General features: G+C 37.2%; 1 protein-coding gene and 3 long non-coding RNA genes across 7 annotated transcripts in view; 3 read left to right on the forward strand and 1 right to left on the reverse strand.

Moving 5' to 3' along the window:
• Positions 1-774: 774 nt before the first annotated feature.
• On the reverse strand, positions 775-16,890 carry LOC101885758 (uncharacterized). The gene is made up of 8 exons (XR_012401770.1): positions 16,567-16,890; positions 13,552-13,607; positions 12,781-12,879; positions 10,958-12,697; positions 7,202-7,300; positions 4,873-7,030; positions 1,218-1,316; positions 775-1,044 (listed from the first exon to the last, which is right to left on the reverse strand). It is a non-coding gene; the product is annotated as an uncharacterized lncRNA (long non-coding RNA).
• Positions 4,716-6,870, forward strand: LOC141381566 (uncharacterized). 2 transcript variants are annotated; one of them, XR_012401771.1, is made up of 3 exons: positions 4,716-4,874; positions 4,965-5,084; positions 6,789-6,870. It is a non-coding gene; the product is annotated as an uncharacterized lncRNA (long non-coding RNA). The 2 variants fall into 2 exon arrangements; XR_012401772.1 differs by having other exon boundaries at positions 5,007-5,084.
• On the forward strand, positions 10,801-13,768 carry LOC137491512 (uncharacterized). 2 transcript variants are annotated; one of them, XR_012401782.1, is made up of 3 exons: positions 10,801-10,959; positions 11,056-11,175; positions 12,488-13,768. It is a non-coding gene; the product is annotated as an uncharacterized lncRNA (long non-coding RNA). The 2 variants fall into 2 exon arrangements; XR_012401783.1 differs by having other exon boundaries at positions 11,059-11,175.
• The window catches only part of tfec (transcription factor EC), an 80,895-nt gene continuing 75,374 nt past the window's right edge, over positions 16,429-21,949 (forward strand). The window contains exons 1-5 of one of the 2 annotated variants that reach the window (XM_073946143.1): positions 16,705-17,397; positions 19,449-19,484; positions 20,629-20,763; positions 20,871-20,951; positions 21,854-21,903. The gene's annotated coding sequence lies outside the window, so the exon portion shown is untranslated. Of the gene's footprint in view, positions 17,407-19,448; positions 19,485-20,628; positions 20,764-20,870; positions 20,952-21,853; positions 21,904-21,949 lie in introns of both variants that reach the window. The other variant, XM_073946142.1, reaches the window with a different exon arrangement.

The raw sequence follows: 21,949 nt of genomic DNA on the forward strand, positions 1-21,949 counted from the left end.
TTGGTCTTATTGAGAGTTTTGAGAGAGACTTGATGTAGTTGTAACAAGTGTTGGATTCGATCCCTCCCTTTCCTGAATGGCAGCCAGACACTCTTCCACTGAACCACTGGGCTTGACTTTTGGCAATAGTTTTTTTGTGAGCCAAATTAGAAAGAAATTTATCTCAGATCTTGGTTGAAATTAAGAAATAGATAAAGCCTCATTCAGACATCTGCTGACATCCAGACTCAGTGGCTCAGGTCATAATGTGTTGACCTTTAATCAAAGAGACCCGGGTTCAATCCTTACTATGGCTGATGTCCATCTTGACCTCATTATATTGACCAGGAGCTCCTGATGATGGACGTGAAACCCATGATGGGTGAATAAACACAAGTTCTCTGAGGAAGAGACTCATAAAGACAAGAGTTCACGTCTGACTTGTACCTCAGACTAGCAGAAATGAGATTCGATCCTTCACACTTCTAAATAGCAGACAAACGCTCATCCTTTGAGCCACAGAGCTTGACATTTGGTGATAATGATTTAGTGAGCCAAAATACAAAGAAATATCTGCCAAACCTTGGTCAGGATGAAATTGGTAATAAACCCCCATTCAGATAATTACTCCACCATCTAGACTCAGTGGCTCAGGTCATAATGTGATGAGCTTTAATCAAGGAGACCCGGGTTCAAACCTCACTATGGCTAATGTCCAACTAAAGCTTATTATGTTCACCAGGAATAAACACAAGTTCTCTGAGGAAGAGACTCATAATGACAAGGGTTCAGATCTGACATATATCTTGTTTTATTGAATCAGCTCACACACAGGTCAGCAGTCCTACATCAGTTCCAGCAGGTGTTCAGTCAGGAGATCTGTGGCTCTGTGGTAAGAGCGCTGCCCCACGGCTTCAGGGGTTGCTGGTATCGGTCCCAGCCAGAACTCTGCGATATGTGTGAATGGTGAATGAGTGTGAGGCGCGCCTGAAGAAGGGGGGATACCAGTTCGGTCTCCCCCTGGAGCTTCCGGAGCCGTGTCCAGCAGGGGTTATACTTTACAGCCTGCCAAAAAATTTTAAATGAACTGTATAAAAATTCTGGACCTTCATCCCTTCCCCACCCGTTTCGGTTACCATCATTTACTTTGTAGAGGAGTGACCCTCCACAAAGCAAATGATGGTAACCGACATGTGCAAGACAAACACACACACACAATCACACATGATCTACATCACCTGTGCAGCAGCAGATGATCGTCATCAGTACAGTCAGTGTCTGTCCACACGTCTCTGCTTCTGTTCAACAGGTTTACAGTCCACAACACGTCACTGATCCTGTAGAGTCAACACACATTATTACACACACACTGAATATCTGATCTAACAATAGACAAATAGACAAATATTAGATCAGTATCAAATATTGCGCCCTCCTGTGGAGATTTCTCTGAACTACACTTTTGCAAATCTTGAATTTACTGAATTTGAAATATTCGCCCTCTTGTGGGGATTTTTGTGGACTGCACTGCTGCCGCTCTAAAATAAGGAAAGTTTCTCCCTCCTGTGGAGATATTTCTGAATTACACCACTGCCAATTTGATGGATTTAAAATATTCGCCCTCGTGTGGTGATTTTGGTGTAAGACACCACTATAAATCCAATTGAATGAGTTTCAACATGTCGCCCTCCTGTGGAGATTTTCCTGAATTACACCTTTGCAGATGTGTTGATTTGAAAGTTTGTGTTGATGTTTTTCCTGAACTTCAGCTCAGCAAATGTAAAGCACTGAGATTTCATCTTTCTGTGGCGCAGCTGTAGTCGTGTTCATTTTCATCCACTGATGCTGACAACCACAAACATTTTAATGTGTAAAAGGAAGCAGGAAGTCTTGAGGTTTAAACAAAAAAGGAATTATTATTAAATAAAGAAATATCATCAAATGCTAAACATTAGACAGTTTTTATGGGGGTCTTCAGATGACAGCGAGACAGTAAACTGAGGTCATCGTGAGCACAGATCTGCTGCATGTTGAAGCGAGTCGTTTTCTGTCTTCATCTGTTCCAGGAAAGATCAAAATCTGTTCTTGTTGACTTTATTATTACGATTATTTGAATCAGTTTTTAATCTTTGACATGATTTTGATCAGTGAATGAAGTTAAACATGACCTAATGTAGTGATGTGTTCAGTTAAAGCGTCCGTCTCTGTCAAATCTGTTTTTAGGATCTACTAAGCCAGGTCAGAGGTCATGGAGAGCTCTCGAGTGGATCTGGATTCCTGCTGGATTGGAAACAACTGTTTCCTGAGTTATTTGTCATGTTATGTGTTAATTCTGTTTAAAGTCATTTCCTTTGTGTGCAGGAGAGACTTTCTGTGTAGCAGCAGCTGCCAGTCTGCATGTAGATTACACCAGTATTAACCAGTTTCCAATAAGACGGCTGAGAGTACAAGAAACAGCCTTGAGGATGAAACAGGTGGTTCTATGTAGAGCTGCACGATATTGGAAATATGTCACATTGTGATATTTAGTTTTCTGTGATTTATATTGTGATACGAGTACAAATTCACCAGGGGTCCGTTCTTCGTACGTGGATTACTCAGTTAGCTGGATTTGGATATTGACGATTTGACACGATCCAGGATCGTTTCGTTCCTCAAAGCTGATCCGAGAGTTGTTGTCATAGCAACAGTTCTGCTAGGTTAAACCTGATTGGGAGCAGGTTCAATTCATATAAACAGGATTAGATCGGCTCAGTTCAAGCAAAGATACTACAGAAAGTGTTCCGAATTCTGATATTTTCTTACAGTAGTAGTTATATACACTTGGGAAAATGGTAGATATTTTTTAACTATATATATAAAGTTATAGTCATTAATAAAATAAATAAAGTTATACATATTAATAAAACGTATGCAATCTGCACCCTCGAAATAAAAGTACAAAGACGGCCACCTTGTGGTGCAAAGAGAAAACTTATTGATATGAACTTCTTAGATCACTTTAGTACAAATTGTGTATAATAGAAATGCACAATATGTGACTTTTTTTTAAGCAATAATACATTTATGCAGTCATAAACATGTTTTGATAGTTAATATGCCAGTGATTTGATGCTTCACAAAAGTTTCAGACGCCTTTACCAATATGAAAATGCTTTTGTAAACAACCAGTTATTCTTTACACCGATTAAGAAACGGCTACTATAATAAAGAAAATCTTTTCTAAATGTAGAGCTAAATACATTGATTTGCATTGAAATACATGATGAACACTCTTGACGCATGAAAGTGTAAAGCCTGCAGCTCATAACAAATGTGGAAGGTTATTGCGTGTCATATTTAACAAGCCGTTTACTGCTCATTTGATGTAATTTTGCTCACATGGATAATTGAATATTAATCAGATGATGTCATTACGCTGCTGTGCCGTCAGCCAATCGTTGCATTGCTGATCATGATTTCGAGGATTGATAGATCTGTACTTCACAACACACGCAGCGATCTCAGATCAGTTCATCCAGACATTCTAATCTGATTCGCGAACTTGTTTGAAGAACCAAATTAGCGAGAGATCAGTTATCAAGATTAAAAGATCCAGGATCTGCCAAATAATCTTAGATCATTTAAGCGAGGTACGAAGAATGGACCCCAGATGACCTGAACGGCTCTATGTGTACAGCATTGATAATTTTAGATGGATGGGGATGATTCTGTAGGGGAGAGCATCTGCATAATTTAATAAACAATCTACAGGCATAGATAAGCGGCGTTGCAAGTCTGCGGCTGCTCATGGTGCCCAGCTACAAGTCAGGACATAGTTCATATATCTGCCACGTCACAGAGAGACATCTGAGTCGTTTCTTATTAAATAACATTCCACTGTGCGCGTCTGGTGTGCGATACCTCCAACTGTCATGTGCACGCCGCGTTGCAGCACTGAGGGGCCCATCAAGTGTGAGACGCCCTTCACAGTACTCGGGTACAGTGACTGAATAATCAAATGTAAAATAACACTGCACAGTCTAGATAACCTAATCCAATGCATTGCTTGTGAAGTTACAAATGAAAGAATTTCTTAGGCCTGAAAATCCTCACACAGCCACAGAGCTCAAAAACAGCTCAAATTCTTGATTAACAATGTGAAAATATCAAACAAATATGAATGTAACATAAATCAATTCCCAAAAGCCGATGATGACAGACTTGACATCAAATATTAATAAATGAAATGCAAAACATGAATATTTACTGTAAAGCTTGTGACTTTCTCCCCATGATGTTCTTCACTCCAGATTATCATTTAGCCTGTGTGTAATGAATGCGCCTCTCCTCAATAAACACACTTTTAATAAAATATGATCATAAACGCCTCATAAAGATGACTGGCTGCTTTTTAAAGATCATATATTGTAGTAAGCCGTTAAAGTTTTGAATTATACGTATTTCTGTAGCTGTATGAAAACGCAACGAGTGAATGAAAAACATCTTGTGAACTCTGCAGCAGGCAGATTTGATCTGTCTTTCTCCAATAGTATCTGGATGCTGACTCGGATTTGTAAACTGAAGCTGCATATCTCAGATTTACAATGTCAGACACAATGCACTCAATGGAGCTAGTGACGTCACAGTAACAGGTGGGGTTAGGTGTGCGCATTAAAGCGCAGTTTCCATTCGCTCCACTAGGCGGCATTAGCGAGCTGCTCTTTTAGCCTGAACACCTTTGACAACAGCGACACAGATCAACACAGGTACACCGTTTTACTGGCGTCAAGTTGAGCTCCAGCAGATGACAGCTCAGTGCCAGACTCATAATGTCAGTCAACAGCACATTTTACAGCCCGACAGCAAAGACAAGCCACAGCAAGTCCAGAAATGGAGAGTAACGCGACTCACCTGTAAGTGACTTTGCTCTGTTGGTTTAGTTTGTAGTGATGTTGTTGTAGTGTTTGTGTTCAGTCATTGCTCTCTCTCTCTCTCCTCTGCAGCAGTGAAGATACACACGTGTGTTTGTTGTGTTTCTGCTGCAGATCTTTGACCTGTTCTCAACAGCTGACGCTCCTCCACACACTCCTCCACATCCAGGCGGATTCACAGCTCCAGTAAAGGTATTTATGAGCTCATATTTCCAGTAGAGAGTCCAGAAAGTGTGTTTGTTGTGCTGCTGCTCTGTCGCGTGTATGTTGGGGGAGGGACTTTCTGTAGAAAGCATGTGATTGGCCAGATTTGGTGTAGAGTCATCAGTACAGTATCAGAAGACTTTAGAGGTAAATGATGATATTTACAGTGTTTAATTGTGTTTAGTGACATTTAAAGCCCCACAAGCAGCTGTAAGATCATTTAACATATGGTTGATGTGTTTCATTGAGGAATAAGCAGGTTTTTCACATTTTGAACACTGAAATGTAATAATATATTAGCATATGATGCAGTTTACATTAATTTTGAATAATTTACATTTAATATTAATTATTTGTGCTTATTTAGTTTTTTTTTTCAAAGTGTGTAAATGTGGTCATCCTCACATTGGAGAAAGAAGTGTTTGTTTGTGTGTGTGCTGATGGTGTAGTGGTCAGAGCACACAGCCTGAGAAGTGAAGTTCTCACAGCACACCTGGGTTCAAATCCAAGCCCTGTTACTGCTCTTTACTGCTGATTCAAGAACAAAAAACAAAAGCATTTATACTCAGTTGTGCTCCCGCACCGATTACTTTGCTGTGATCCACACATGCGAAGTGGGTTTCGTACCCAAGTCTCTGCTGTAATCTTGTCTTCACTGAAAGTGTGTGTTTATCCACTAGCCCATCATGTCTTTCCTGCTTCTTGGGCCATTTTGTTTGACTGAATCCCATCAAATGACAGTAAAGTAAGCAATAGTGGGATTTGAACCCAGGTCTCCTGCATGAAAACACATTGCTTTATGACTTGAGCCACTGAGATTGTTGAATGTTGATGTCTTCAAATTGGTCTTATTGAGAGTTTTGAGAGAGACTTGATGTAGTTGTAACAAGTGTGGGATTCGATCCTTCCCTTTCCTGAATGGCAGCCAGACACTTTTCCACTGAACCACTGGGCTTGACTTTTGGCAATAGTTTATTTGTGAGCCAAATTAGAAAGAAATTTATCTCAGATCTTGGTTGAAATTAAGAAATAGATAAAGCCTCATTCAGACATCTGCTGCCCCATCCAGACTCAGTGGCTCAGGTCATAATGTGTTGACCTTTAATCAAAGAGACCCGGGTTCAATCCTTACTATGGCTGATGTCCATCTTGACCTCATTATATTGACCAGGAGCTCCTGATGATGGACGTGAAACCCATGATGGGTGAATAAACACAAGTTCTCTGAGGAAGAGACTCATAAAGACAAGAGTTCACGTCTGACTTGTATCTCGATCTAGCAGAAATGAGATTCGATCCTTCACACTTCTAAATAGCAGGCGAAAGCTCATCCTTTGAGCCACAGAGCTTGACATTTGGTGATAATGATTTAGTGAGCCAAAATACAAAGAAATATCTGCCAAACCTTGGTCAGGATGAAATTGGTAATAAAGCCCCATTCAGATAATTACTCCACCATCTAGACTCTGTGGCTCAGGTCATAATGTGATGAGCTTTAATCAAGGAGACCCGGGTTCAAACCTCACTATGGCTAATGTCCAACTAAAGCTTATTATGTTCACCAGGAGCTCCTGATGATGGACGCTGATGTGAAACTAATGATGGTTGAGTGAATAAACACAAGTTCTCTGAGGAAGAGACTCATAAAGACAAGGGTTCAGATCTGACATTTATCTTGTTTTATTGAATCAGCTCACACACAGGTCAGCAGTCCAACATCAGTTCCAGCAGGTGTTCAGTCAGGAGATCTGTGGCTCTGTGGTAAGAGCGCTGCCCCACGGCTTCAGGGGTTGCTGGTATCGGTCCCAGCCAGAACTCTGCGATATGTGTGAATGGTGAGTGAGTGTGAGGCGCGCCTGAAGAAGGGGGGATACCAGTTCGGTCTCCCCCTGGAGCTTCCAGAGCCGTGTCCAGCAGGGGTTATACTTTACAGCCTGCCAAAAAATTTAAAATGAACTGTATAAAAATTCTGGACCTTCGTCCCTTCCCCACCTGTTTCGGTTACCATCATTTACTTTCTAGAGGAGTGACCCTCCACAAAGCAAATGATGGTAACCGACATGTGCAAGACAAACACACACACAATCACACATGATCTACATCACCTGTGCAGCAGCAGATGATCATCATCAGTACAGTCAGTGTCTGTCCACACGTCTCTGCTTCTGTTCAACAGGCTTACAGTCCACAACACTTCACTGATCCTGTAGAGCAGACAAACAAATAAACACATGATTACACACACTGAATATCTGATCTAAAAATAGACAAATATTAGATCAGTATCAAATATTGCGCCCTCCTGTGGAGATTTTTCTGAACTACACTTTTGCAAATCTTGAATTTACTGAATTTGAAATATTCGCCCTCTTGTGGGGATTTTTGTGGACTGCACTGCTGCCGCTCTAAAATAAGGAAAGTTTCTCCCTCCTGTGGAGATATTTCTGAATTACACCACTGCCAATTTGATGAATTTAAAACATTCGCCCTCGTGTGGTGATTTTGGTGTAAGACACCACTATAAATCCAATTGAATGAGTTTAAACATGTCGCCCTCCTGTGGAGATTTTCCTGAATTACACCTTTGCAGATGTGTTGATTTGAAAGAATGTGTTGATGTTTTTCCTGAACTTCAGCTCAGCAAATGTAAAGCACTGAGATTTCATCTTTCTGTGGCGCAGCTGTAGTCGTGTTCATTTTCATCCACTGATGCTGACAACCACAAACATTTTAATGTGTAAAAGGAAGCAGGAAGTCTTGAGGTTTAAACAAAAAAGGAAATTATTATTAAATAAAGAAATATCAAATGCTAAACATTAGACAGTTTTTATGGGGATCTTCAGATGACAGCGAGACAGTAAACTGAGGTCATCGTGAGCACAGATCTGCTGCATGTTGAAGCGAGTCGTTTTCTGTCTTCATCTGTTCCAGGAAAGATCAAAATCTGTTCTTGTTGACTTTATTATTACGATTATTTGAATCAGTTTTTAATCTTTGACATGATTTTGATCAGTGAATGAAGTTAAACATGACCTAATGTAGTGATGTGTTCAGTTAAAGCGTCCGTCTCTGTCAAATCTGTTTTCAGGATCTACTAAGCCAGGTCAGAGGTCATGGAGAGCTCTCGAGTGGATCTGGATTCCTGCTGGATTGGAAACAACTGTTTCCTGAGTTATTTGTCATGTTATGTGTTAATTCTGTTTAAAGTCATTTCCTTTGTGTGCAGGAGAGACTTTCTGTGTAGCAGCAGCTGCCAGTCTGCATGTAGATTACACCAGTATTAACCAGTTTCCAATAAGACGGCTGAGAGTACAAGAAACAGCCTTGAGGATGAAACAGGTGGTTCTTTGTAGAGCTGCACGATATTGGAAATATGTCACGTTGTGATATTTAGTTTTCTGTTATTTATATTGTGATACGAGTACAAATTCACCAGGGGTCCGTTCTTCGTACGTGGATTACTCAGTTAGCTGGATTTGGATATTGACGATTTGACACGATCCAGGATCGTTTCGTTCTTCAAAGCTGATCCGAGAGTTGTTGTCATAGCAACAGTTCTGCTAGGTCAAACCTGATCAGGAGCAGGTTCAATTCATATAAACAGGATTAGATCGGCTCAGTTCAAGCAAAGATAATACAGAAAGTGTTCCGAATTCTGATATTTTCTTACAGTAGTAGTTATATACACGTGGGAAAATGGTAGATATTTTTTAACTATATATATAAAGTTATAGTCATTAATAAAATAAATAAAGTTATACATATTAATAAAACGTATGCAATCTGCACCCTCGAAATGAAAATACAAAGACGGCCACCTTCTGGTGCAAATAGAAAACTTATTGATATGAACTTCTTAGATCACTTTAGTACAAATTGTGTATAATAGAAATGCACAATATGTGACTTTTTTAAAGCAATAATACATTTATGCAGTCATAAACATGTTTTGATAGTTAATATGCCAGTGATTTGATGCTTCACAAAAGTTGCAGACGCCTTTACCAATATCAAAATGCTTTTGTAAACAACCAGTTATTATTTACACCGATTAAGAAAAGTCTACTATAATAAAGAAAATCTTTTCTAAATGTAGAGCTAAATACACTGATTTGCATTGAAATACATGATGAATACTCTTGACGCATGAAAGTGTAAAGCCTGCAGCTCATAACAAATGTGGAAGGTTATTGCGTGTCATATTTAACAAGCCGTTTACTGCTAATTTGATGTAATTTTGCTCACATGGATAATTGAATATTAATCAGATGATGTCATTACGCTGCTGTGCCGTCAGCCAATCGTTGCATTGCTGATCATGATTTTGAGGATTAATAGATCTGTACTTCACAACACACGCAGCGATCTCAGATCAGTTCATCCAGACATTCTAATCTGATTCGCGAACTTGTTTGAAGAACCAAATTAGCGAGAGATCAGTTATCAAGATTAAAAGATCCAGGATCTGCCAAATAATCTTAGATCATTTAAGCGAGGTACGAAGAACGGACCCCAGATGACCTGAACGGCTCTATGTGTACAGCATTAATCATTTTAGATGGATTGGGATGATTCTGTTGGGGAGAGCATCTGCATAAATTTAATTAACAATCTACAGGCATAGATAAATGCAGTGGAGAAGAAGATAGAGATGGAATAATCTGTGTTTTACTGTTTTCTCAAGAGTCTCAAGGGGCTCGCACACTGGATGCGCCTTTTCTATCAGAGTATGCACACGGGCGGCAAGTCTGCGGCTGCTCATGGCGCCCAGCTACAAGTCAGGACATAGTTCATATATCTGCCACAGCACAGAGAGACATCTGAGTCGTTTCTTATTAAATAACATTCCACTGTGTGCGTCTGGTGTGCGATACCTCCAACTGTCATGTGCACGCCGCGTTGCAGCACTGAGGGGCCCATCAAGTGTGAGACGCCCTTCACAGTACTCGGGTACAGAGACTGAATAATCAAATGTAAAATAACACTGCACAGTCTAGATAACCTAATCCAATGCATTGCTTTTGAAGTTACGAATGGAAGAATTTCTTAGGCCTGAAAATCCTCACACAGCCACAGAGCTCAAAAACAGCTCAAATTCTTGATTAACAATGTGAAAATATCAAACAAATATGAATGTAACATAAATCAATTCCCAAAAGCCGATGATTACAGACTTGACATCAAATATTAATAAATGAAATGCAAAACATGAATATTGTACTGTAAAGCTTGTGACTTTCTCCCCTTTTCTTCACTCCAGATTATCATTTAGCCTGTATGTAATGAATGCGCCTCTCCTCAATAAACACACTTTTAATAAAATATGATCATAAACGCCTCATAAAGATGACTGGCTGCTTTTTAAAGATCATATATTGTAGTAAGCCGTTAAAGTTTTGAATTATACGTATTTCTGTAGCTGTATGAAAACGCAACGAGTGAATGAAAAACATCTTGTGAACTCTGCAGCAGGCAGATTTGATCTGTCTTTCTCCAATAGTATCTGGATGCTGACTCTGATTTGTAAACTGAAGCTGCATATCTCAGATTTACAATGTCAGACACAATGCACTCAATGGAGCTAGTGACGTCACAGTAACAGGTGGGGTTAGGTGTGCGCATTAAAGCGCAGTTTCCATCCGCTCCAGTAGGCGGCATCAGCGAGCTGCTCTTTAAGCCTGAACACCTTTGACAACAGCGACACAGATCAACACAGGTACACCGTTTTACTGGCGTCAAGTTGAGCTCCAGCAGATGACAGCTCAGTGCCAGACTCATAATGTCAGTCAACAGCACATATTACAGCCCGACAGCGAAGACAAGCCACACCAAGCGCAGAAATGGAGAGTAACGCGACTCACCTGTAAGAGACTTTGTTCTGTTGGTTTAGTTTGTTGTGATGTTGTTGTAGTGTTTGTGTTCAGGCATTGCTCTCTCTCTCTCTCTCTCTCCTCTGCAGCAGTGAAGATACACACGTGTGTTTGTTGTGTTTCTGCTGCAGATCTTTGACCTGTTCTCAACAGCTGACGCTCCTCCACACACTCCTCCACATCCAGGCGGATTCACAGCTCCAGTAAAGGTATTTATGAGCTCATATTTCCAGTAGAGAGTCCAGAAAGTGTGTTTGTTGTGCTGCTGCTCTGTCGCGTGTTTGTTGGGGGAGGGACTTTCTGTAGAGAGCATGTGATTGGCCAGATTTGGTGTAGAGTCCTCAATACAGTATGATGAGACTTTAGAGGTAAATGATGATATTTACAGTGTTTAATTGTGTTTAGTGACATTTAAAGCCCCACAAGCAGCTGTAAGATCATTTAACATATGGTTTATGTGTTTAATTGAAGAATAAGCAGGTTTTTCACATTTTGAACACTGAAATGTAATAATATATTAGCATATGATGGAGTTTACTTTAATTTTGAATAATTTAATTTAATTTTAACATTTAATATTAATTATTTGTGCTTATTTAGTTTTTTTTTCAAAGTGTGTAAATGTGGTCATCCTCGCATTGGAGAAAGAAGTGTTGGTTTGTGTGTGTGCTGATGGTGTAGTGGTCAGAGCACACAGCCTGAGAAGTGAAGTTCTCACAGCACACCTGGGTTCGAATCCAAGCCCTGTTACTGCTCTTTACTGCTGATTCAGTTACAAAAAACAAAAGTGCTTATTCTTGTTGTGCTCCCGCACCAATTACTCTCCTGTCTTTGGTGTAGGTTACTCATTGAGGTGGGTTTCGTACCCAAGTCTCTGCCGTAACTCGTATGTATCACACATGTGTTATTCCACTAGCCCATCATGGCTCTTTTGCTGCTAAGGCCACTTTGTCTGACTGAATCCCATCAAATGACAGTAAAGTAAGCAAAGTGTGGGATTCGAACCTTCACCCTTCTGTATGGCAGTCAGACACTTATGCAGTGAACCACAGGACTTGACAACTATCAAAGGTCCTTTGTGACCCAAATTGCAAAAAATTATCTGCCAAACTTTGTTTAAAATTAAGATAGTAATAAAGCCCTATTCTGACATCTTATACACCATCTAGACTCAGTGGCGCAGGTCATAAAGTGTTGAGCTTGGATCAAGGAGACCCGGGTTCAAACCTCACTTTGGCCAATGCAAACTGAGCTTATTATATTCAACAAAAGCTTGTGAACACCTGGAGAGACGCAATCAGACATGATGCAGTGTTGCTGATATGGAGACAGTTTCAAATCCCACCTCAGTCAGTGGTAATGCTGACTTTCCAGTGTTTTCATACAACAAGGACACTCAAATGATGAATATTAAGGTGTGTATATTATTGGTGTGTGAGGGGATAAACACAAGTTCTCTGAGGAAGAGACTCATAAAGACAAGAGTTCAAATCTGACTTATAATTTTTTTTATTGAAACAGGTCAACATTGACACATCAGTTCCAGCAGGTGTTCAGTCAGGAGATCTGTGGCTCTGTGGTAAGAGCGCTGCCCCACGGCTTAAGGGATTGCTGGCTTGATCCAAGCCAGATCTCTGTGATGTGAGTGAGTGTGAGGCGCGCCTGAAGAAGGGGGGATACCAGTTCAGTCGTCTAGAGCAATGTCCAGCAGGGGTTATACATCTTTGCAGCCTGAAAAATATTAAAATGAATTGTATAAAAATGTTGGTCCTTCATCCCACAAATGTTACAATCACACACATGATCTACATCACCTGTGCAGCAGCAGATGATCGTCATCAGTACAGTCAGTGTCTGTCCACACGTCTCTGCTTCTGTTCAACAGGTTTACAGTCCACAACACGTCACTGATCCTGTAGAGTTGACACACAAATAAACACAAGATTACACACACTGAATATCTGATCTTACATTAGACAAATATACTAATATTACATATGCATTAATTAATGCACACTCATGTGCCTATTACGTTTTTGAATGACACCTTTGCAAATCTAATTGAGTGAATTTAAACTGTACTCCCTCTTGTGGAGATATTTCTGAGTTACACCTTTGCAGATCTACTCAATTTGAAATATTCGCCCTCCTGTTGGGATTTTTGTGAACTGCACTGCTACTGTTTGAAAATAAAATAAAAAAGTTCACCCTCTTGTGGGAATATTTATGAATTACACTTTTGCAAATCTAATGGACTTATTATAGTATATTCGCCCTCCTGTGGACATCTCTGTGAACTGCACTGCTGCCAATCTATAATAATGAAATGAAAGGTTTCACCCTCGTGTGGAGATTTTGATGAATTACACTTATTGTACATATATACAGTTTTAGGATATAATTTGGCTCCAAGAATGCTGGTTATTTTCATCAGATCAACTGTTTGCATTTAACTTTTAGTATTTTACTAACAAACTCGTTTTGCATGATAATTTACTAAACAACAAACAATTGCACAATTCTGTATATCTAAAAATAGCTGAGTGTAAAAGTGCAAAGATATGTGAAGTGATGTATACACCTACCAATAGAGCTGGACATAGTGGATGAACTGGAACCAGTGGTCCACAAATCAGGTGCACTACAATGAGAAAAGAATACTTATGCATAATCATAATCATCTGAAGTGATGCAAACAAAATGATTAATTATTGTTAGCTGTATATTTCTTGTCTGAAATGTGTGTACTCTAATAAAGCTGAGATCAGACTATTTAATAAACGATAAGGAATTATCAAGAGCCAGTAGTGTTGTTGTTTTGCCTGCATTATGTGTTCATGTCAGAGCTCTAGTATTTATTCACTTGGGTTTAATGAATCAAGCACAGTTTCAGTGAAATATGTCAGCTAAAAATCTTCAATTGTAAACTTTTCTTCACATTTTTGTTGCTTTATTTATTAAAACATAATTGACCTAAATTGGAATTATTATAAATAAAATAAACGTACCTTAATAAGCCTGTATGGTAGGAGAATGTCAATTATTATTAATGCTTAAAGCTGTGCAGGGGTGTGCTTTAAAGCAGCAAAGGCTGATTAACTAATGTAAATAAATATGTGTGCTTTACTGAGAATAAATTAGACAAAATATAGCATCTGAACAATCGTATGATATTAATCCCACTTTAAAAACACCAAAAACCTCCATATGAAATCACATAAACCCACCTGAAAATAGTGCTATAGCGATTGGTATTTGCAAAGTGTATTAATCAAGGATACAGCAAATTGTAGTATTAACTAAAGTGACCTGATAAACTGTAATGTGTTATCAATGTTACTTTAAAAATATCCAAACATTGGGTTAACTGGGTTAAACAAATCAAGTAAACCCACATTAAAATAATACTACATTCATTTGTAGTAAATACATTTGATTTATTATGGTTTTTACAACACTGGTTAATAAAATCTACAGCATATTATAGTATTAACTGCAATAAACTGTAGTAAATATAGTAGTGTGCTTTAATAAAGTAATATGTGGTGCATTGTAATATATAGTATTTTCACAATAGATTAATTAAAGTGCTTTACGACAGTATTAATTAATTCATGTTTATTTCTATAGTGCTTTAATGTCGATTGTGTAAAAGCAGCTTGACGTAAAAGTTTCAGTAACAACATAGAAGTTCAATATTATAAATAGTATTTACTATAAATTGCTATAACTGCGTGTTTTTTTGTTGTTGTTGTGTCTTTTTTTATGTGGGACATGTTAGGAAAATGCCCATCAGTTTGAAAGCAACTAAACCACGTTTCAATCAAATGTGGATACTTCCATATAATATTACAGTATTTATAAACCAGGGGCGGATTTAATTAATAAGGAAATCTAGGGCCCTCCAATAAATCTAGAAGTATAAATTATACCTATAAACAATAATTAACATAGTTTTCTATCATATTTTGTATGGTGAGAGTCAAACAAATACAATTTTAACATAATTAAATATTATTTAAAATATAATATTATACTAATTTAATGTTATGTAATATTAATATCATAAAATAAAATATTATTATTACATCTGCTAAATTTTGTCTATGACCCCCCAATCATAGAGCAGTCCAGCTGCCAAATTTATATATATATGTTTTAAATTTATAAAAAACAAAATTGTAAATCAATTTTAAGAGAACCAATTGCATTAAGCTAGAACATAGAAAAGACGTTTTATGTGATGTAAAAAAAAGTCTAAATAAAAAAAAGTTCAATGAATAAATTGAAACAAATAAATTTGATGAATGAATATATTAATGGTGCATTTTAGCACTGTTGAGCCCCAAAACACCATTATATTTGCTGGTTTTAATGGTGGCAATGTTCAAATTATTATTGTATTATTAATGTTCAAATTATTATTATTATTTTCTTTGTAACCTTTAAGATGTCAGTGATAGCCTAGATCAGTGGCTCTCAAACTGTGGTATGTGTACCACCACATGTGGGCTTTCTTCTGGTGGTACACGGAGGAATCAAATATGTCATATGTACATGCAATATATATATTTCAAAATTTATCAAAAATGGTTTCTATATGAATTTGATGACATATAGCCTATATTTATGAGGTCCAAGCAACATTTCCAGGTGCTGATGAATAGGTTACTATAGGTTAACATTGTACATTTAAGTAAAGTTTTTTTTTTACTTTTTAAGAACAGTAGCCTTTCATTTTAAACAAACTTTTAAAAGCAAATTTTAATTTAAACGTCGACATTTTATTTAGTTTGTTTGTATTTTTACATATAAGCACAGTACAGTTTTAATGTTTAAACTATTGACAAGGTTTAAAATGGCTGATAATAATAAATATGATTAATAATAGTAGTTAATATGCCACATTTTAAAACTGTGCAGAGCTGTAGCTGCTTTACTGGGCCTACTACGCTACTGTATTTCAATACTGCTCAACATGGTGGTATTTGGAGGGACAATTTTTTTCTGAGGTGATACTTGATGAAAAACGTTTGAAAACCACTAGCCAAGATTACGTTTTATATTATAAATTATATGTGTTTTGTTTTAACAGAGAAATAAACTAAAATTAAGACATGTCTGTGAGATTACGCTTTGTTTTGTCGGGAAAGTAACATCATTTATAAATAATTACATTAATTACTCTGAGTTGCATTGATTCATTTCACAGCTCTAGTGGATTCTGGATTGCTTCACTGAACTGTAAATTAAAATTAAATAAAATTAGAAAGGGTGCATTTTAGGAGTGTTGGACTCCATTGCTGGAATTGCTTAGGACCCCCAAATAATCACTAAACCCACCCCTGTATACGCTCAGCTGAAAAGCGCAGCTTCCATCTGCTCCACTAGGCGGCATCAGCGACCTTCGCTGTCAGATTTACATTTTTGAGTCCTTGACAACATTTGATTACGTTCATACTGTTTTACTGGCGTCAAGTTGAGCTCCAGCAGATGACAGCTCAGTGACAGACTCATAATGTCAGTCAACAGCAGATATTACAGCCAGACAGCGAAGAAAAGCCACACTAAGTGCAGAAATGGAGAGCAACGCGACTCACCTGCAAGTGTCTTTCTTTCGGCGTGAAGAAGCGCTTGTGTGTCAAGTCCTGAGAGTTTGTCTATGCTGTAAAGTTTGTAGTGATGTTGCTGTGGTGTTTGTGTTCAGTCATTGCTCTCTCTCTCCTCCTCTTCTGCAGCTGAATGACAGTGAGAGCGGATCTGCAGTAGTGGCGATACACGCGTGTCTGCTGCACATCTTTCACCTGACGCTCCTCCACATCCACACGCCTTTACATCCACTACAAAAGCGTTTTCTGATGTCAGATTTCCAGCGGAGAGTAAACAAAGTGCGTTTGTTGTGCTGAGTCAGTCACGTGAACATTAGGGGGACGGAGTTTCTGTAGAACGATTTTGATTGGACAGATTTGGTGTAGTGCAAGATGAGTCATCAATGTAATGTTTACTTGTCTGACCTACTTCTGACATCTGAGCTGACATTTTCCACATAGAAAGACCTTTGACTTCTTGAGAAGTTTTAACACAAATGTAATTTTTAAGTAAATAAAATCTTCAGTTGGGTGGATTTGAACCCATATCACACCTTGATCGGTAGACAACATGTTTAACCACTAAGCCACTGTGGCTTTCACCCTGCATGCTGGCATTTAGGGCCACTTGTTGCATATAATACCAACAATTTAACATATAAACAACTATAGGAGGCATCACGGTGGCGCAGTGGGTAGCACGATCGCCTCACAGCAAGAAGGTTCCTGGTTTGAGCCTCAGCTGGGTCAGTTGGCATTTCTGTGTTCGCATGTTCTCCCAGTGTTCGTGTGGGTTTCCTCCGGGTGCTCCGGTTTCCCCCATAAGTCCAAAGACACGTACAGGTGAATTGGGTAAGCTACAATTGTCCGTAATGTATGTGTGAGAATGAGTGTGTATGTATGTGTGTGTGTGATGAAAGGGCATCCGCTGTGTAAAACATATGCTGGATAAGTTGGCGGTTCATTCCACTGTGGAGACCCCAGATTAATAAAGGGACTGAGCAAAAAGGAAATGAATGAATGGGATTTAAACTCAAGACTCTTATGACTCTTATGAGCTTGATGAATTGAACCTTGTTTTAGATATGCTTTATTAATATGAACAACAAACTATTAAAATGTGGGACGCAGAGCTAACAGTGCGCAGTAAAGCTTTTTAGGAGTCTTTAATCCAGTGTTATTCAAAAGAATACATGAATACTAATAAAAATATAATAAATAAACATCCTAATAATCCCTTAAAAAGCATTGCTTAATGTAAGTTTAACACAAAACGAAATAACAAATATAGCTATAACCCTTTTAATTACAAGTCCTGTTACCTAATCATGATCAGGGGTCACCAAACTTGTTCCTGGAGGGCCGGAGTCCTGCAGATCTTAGCTCCAACCCTAATCAAGCACACCTGAACAGCTAATCAAGGTCTTATATGCATACTTGAAACACTCAGGCTGGTGTGTTGAAGCAAGCTGGAGCTAAACCCTGCAGGGACACCGGCCCTCCAGGACCGAGATTGGTGACCCCTGATTTGCATATTCATCAACTTTAGCCAGTCTTTTAATGCATAATCCATAACGTTCACTGAAAAAAAAAATGTTCAAAGATGATTCCTTGGATTTACTCAATTTTTTAATGTTAAGTGGTTGTAAACAATTTATTTGTGTTGAATTTAAACAAAAAAATTAAGTTGAACATTATTAAATTAAATTTGTTTGTTTAAATTTAACACAAATAAATTGTTTGCAACAGTTCTGCTTGCAACACTTTTTTTCAGCGTTGCTCAACATTATATTTCCATTTATTATAGAAGAATTGTTGAATATAGGAAGGTGGTTTACAAACCAAACTATCATAACAACAACAAAAGCACTAATAGTACAATCATTATTATTAATATGAGGCTAAAATAAACTGGAATAGCCATTTTAAATGACGTCATATTAAGGCATTTCTGCTTAAATGTAAGATAGACCATGTAAAAACTAAACATGTTTATATTTCCTTTTAAGGCAGCAAACGTCCTCGGGAAATAAACATTTGAAGAAATATCATTGATTTTTAGATACAACAATATTATAATTCTACTCAACCCCATACTCAATAAGCATTTATTCAGTTCCTCCACCAGAGGGAGACATTACACCACAGGAGCCCTCTGTATGATTTATAATATTGGAGATGTAGAGGATGGAGTTTCATAGTAATTGTTCATTAAACAAACACATACAAGGCAAAGTTAAATATGCTATCTAATAAAGTCTACACATGCATTTCAATGTATGGTAGCATGTTTACACCTTTATATTAAGTTGCCTCAACCACTAATTACTTAGATAAATATGTATTGCAAAACCCTTCTTGTACTTTTGAGGTTGGATATGGGTGGGTTTAAGGGTGGTAGTATGGGTACTGTAGATGTATACTACTTTATATTACATGCACTGCAACTAACTATTAATACAATACAGGTAGGTAGTAGTTAACACCACTTAATATAAAGTGTGTCCATCTATTATTTCTCTTCAGAGCTCAGCAGCAAAAACAAGCCTTGCTTTTGTCATAGCAAGACAACGCCTTGGAGTCAAGATTCTGAAGGGTAAGTTATAAATATTTGTTGTTAATTATTATAATGGTTTTGCGTTAGAAATATTCAAGTCTCTTTTTTGTTATTTTATGCCAAACAAACAAATAAATAATAGTAATAAATTAAATCAATGAAGCTTTTTTTACATAATAGATTTAATTTGAGCCATTATTGTACTATATAATTACATTTGGTCCTAGTTTATATAAAGTGCATTAAATTATACATTGTCTAAATTATATTAATTGCAAGCACTTAGTTAGTTAAGGCCACTTTATATAAAGTAGGTCCATTAATTTTCTCTTCACAGTGAGCATTTAAAGTGGGCATGTAAAGATTCTGAAGGGTAAGTTATAAATATTTGTTGTTATAATTATTATAATGCTTTTGTTTTAGAAATATACAAGTCTCTTTTTCGTTGTTTTTGCCAAACAAAGAAATAAATAATGGTAATAAATTAAATCAGTAGTTTAATGAAGCTTGTTTAACACACACATACACACACACACACACACACACACACACACACACACACACACACACACACACACACACACACACACACACATATATATACAGTTAAAGTCAGAATTATTAGCCCCCTCCTTTAAACTCTTGTTTCTTTTTAAAATATTTTCTGAATGATGTTTAACAGAGTAAGGAAATTTTTTACAGTATGTCTGATAATATTTTTTCTTCTGTAGAAAGTCTTATTTGTTTTATTTTGGCTAGAGTAAAAGCAGTTTTTAATTTTTTAAACACCATTTTCGGGACAAAATTATTAGCCCCTTTAAGCTATATGTTTTTGCTAAAGTCTACAGAACAAACCATTGTTATACAATAATTTGCCCAATTACTCTCCTAACCTGCCTAGTTAACCTAACCAACCTAGTTAAGCCTTTAAATGTCACTTTAAGCTGCATAGAAGTGTCTTAAAAAATATCTAGTCAAATTTTATTTACTGTCATCATGACGAAGATAAAATAAATCAGTTATTAGAGACGAGTTATTAAAAGTATTATGTTTAAAAATGCGTTGAAAAATATTCTCTCAATTAAACAGAAATTGGGGGAAAAATAAACAAGGGGCTAATTCAGGGGGGCTAATAATTCTGACTTCATATTAAATTTGAGCCATTTTTGTACTTTTGTATAATGACATTTGCTCCTAGTTTATATTAAGTGCATTGTACTAAATTATACAGGGTGATTCAAAAAGTATACCACAAGTTTGAAAATCTGTGTTTAATTAAAGAAACATGATGGAAGCTTGGGTAATTAATCATTGCGAAGAACTTCAGAGCTTCGCTAAATCGATGATAGAAAGAAGCTTAAAGCTTAGCTCTCTTTTTCTTCTTTGCAGAGTTCTCGATTTTTAAAGTTGTGGTACTTTTTGAATCACCTCTGCATTGTCTAAATTATATTGAATGCAAGCACATACTAGTTAAGGACACTTTATTTAAAGTGGACCATATCTTTTTCTCTTCACAGTGTGCACTTAAAACAAGAGGACTTGGCAGTATTTAAACAGACCCGGCTCTCCAGGACGAGGCAGAAAGAAAAAAACTGGCCTCTTCGGGTAAAGCACAACAAAGCCTTGAAGTGAGCAAGTCAAGATTCTGAAGGGTAAGTTTTAAATATTTGATGTTGTCATAATTATTATAAAGCTTTTGTTTGAGAAATAAACACTTGAATATATTCCTGTCTTTTTTTTGTTATTGTATTCTCTTCAGGACGAGATGGAAAGAAAAACACATGCCTCTTTGGTTTAAGCAGGACAAAGACTAAAAGTGGGCAATTGAGGATTCTGAAGGGTAAGTTTTAAAGATGTTTGGTTATCTATAATTATTATTATGTTTGTGTTTTAGAAATGTACAATTGGTATGTAGACGTGTCTGAAAATGTGGCTTATTTAATTTTGTTATTTGATGCAACAAATGAAGAAATGGCATCAGTAGTTTTTTCTCTCTCATACTGTATTTGGATTTGATCGGAGGCATTTTTGTACTTTTTATAATTACTTTTGATCACAGCTTATATTAAGTGTGCTTTAATCTTGCATTAATCTAAATGCAAGTAGAGTGCTCAGCATATACAGGCCAGTAGCCGGGTGGGTTCAGGCGGTTTGAAAGACCCATCCCTCACTGACAAAAGTCCAGAGTTTGTCTCATACATGAACTTATTTTACTGTTTTGACTACCAGCCATAATAAATTGTGAAAATAACCCATCAACAAAGTTTTTAAGATCAAGCAGAACCCTATATTGGCTCTTGGTACCTAATTTGGGACAGCAAATTTAGCACGCCTAAGTCACACTGAAGTCACACTGTGCCAAATTCAGCATCCCAAATTCTTACTGTTGAATGTGCTGGCCAGTTTGTAATTAGCCTAGTAATTAATGACAATAGTCTACGTTTTTATTATTATTAAAAGTTTCTTTCTAATAACATGTGATGTAAATCTTTAGGAAATGCTTTTGGTACATTAAAAAGTGCAGTTATGAGGACCATCCGACAAGCTAATGCAGCAAAAAAAAAAAGAATAAATAAAAAAAAGCTTAAAAAGTCACTAAACTGCAGTATTTAAACCTCATAATTAAATAGAAAAAAGGCTAATATATGCAAAAAGATCCACCCCATTCACCAGGCTGACTACAGACCTGATATACGAGTACGTCTCTCATCAATCACTCATTTAAATGAATATTTCCTATAGGATGCTGTACATGGTGGTGGATGAGGAGAACAGAAAACCGTTTTATAAATGTAAGGAGTTATTATTATTATTACATTATTATATTTGTGTACGTAT

This window comes from Danio rerio, chromosome 4 (assembly GCF_049306965.1).
Source record: "Danio rerio strain Tuebingen ecotype United States chromosome 4, GRCz12tu, whole genome shotgun sequence".
NCBI lineage: Eukaryota > Metazoa > Chordata > Actinopteri > Cypriniformes > Danionidae > Danio > Danio rerio.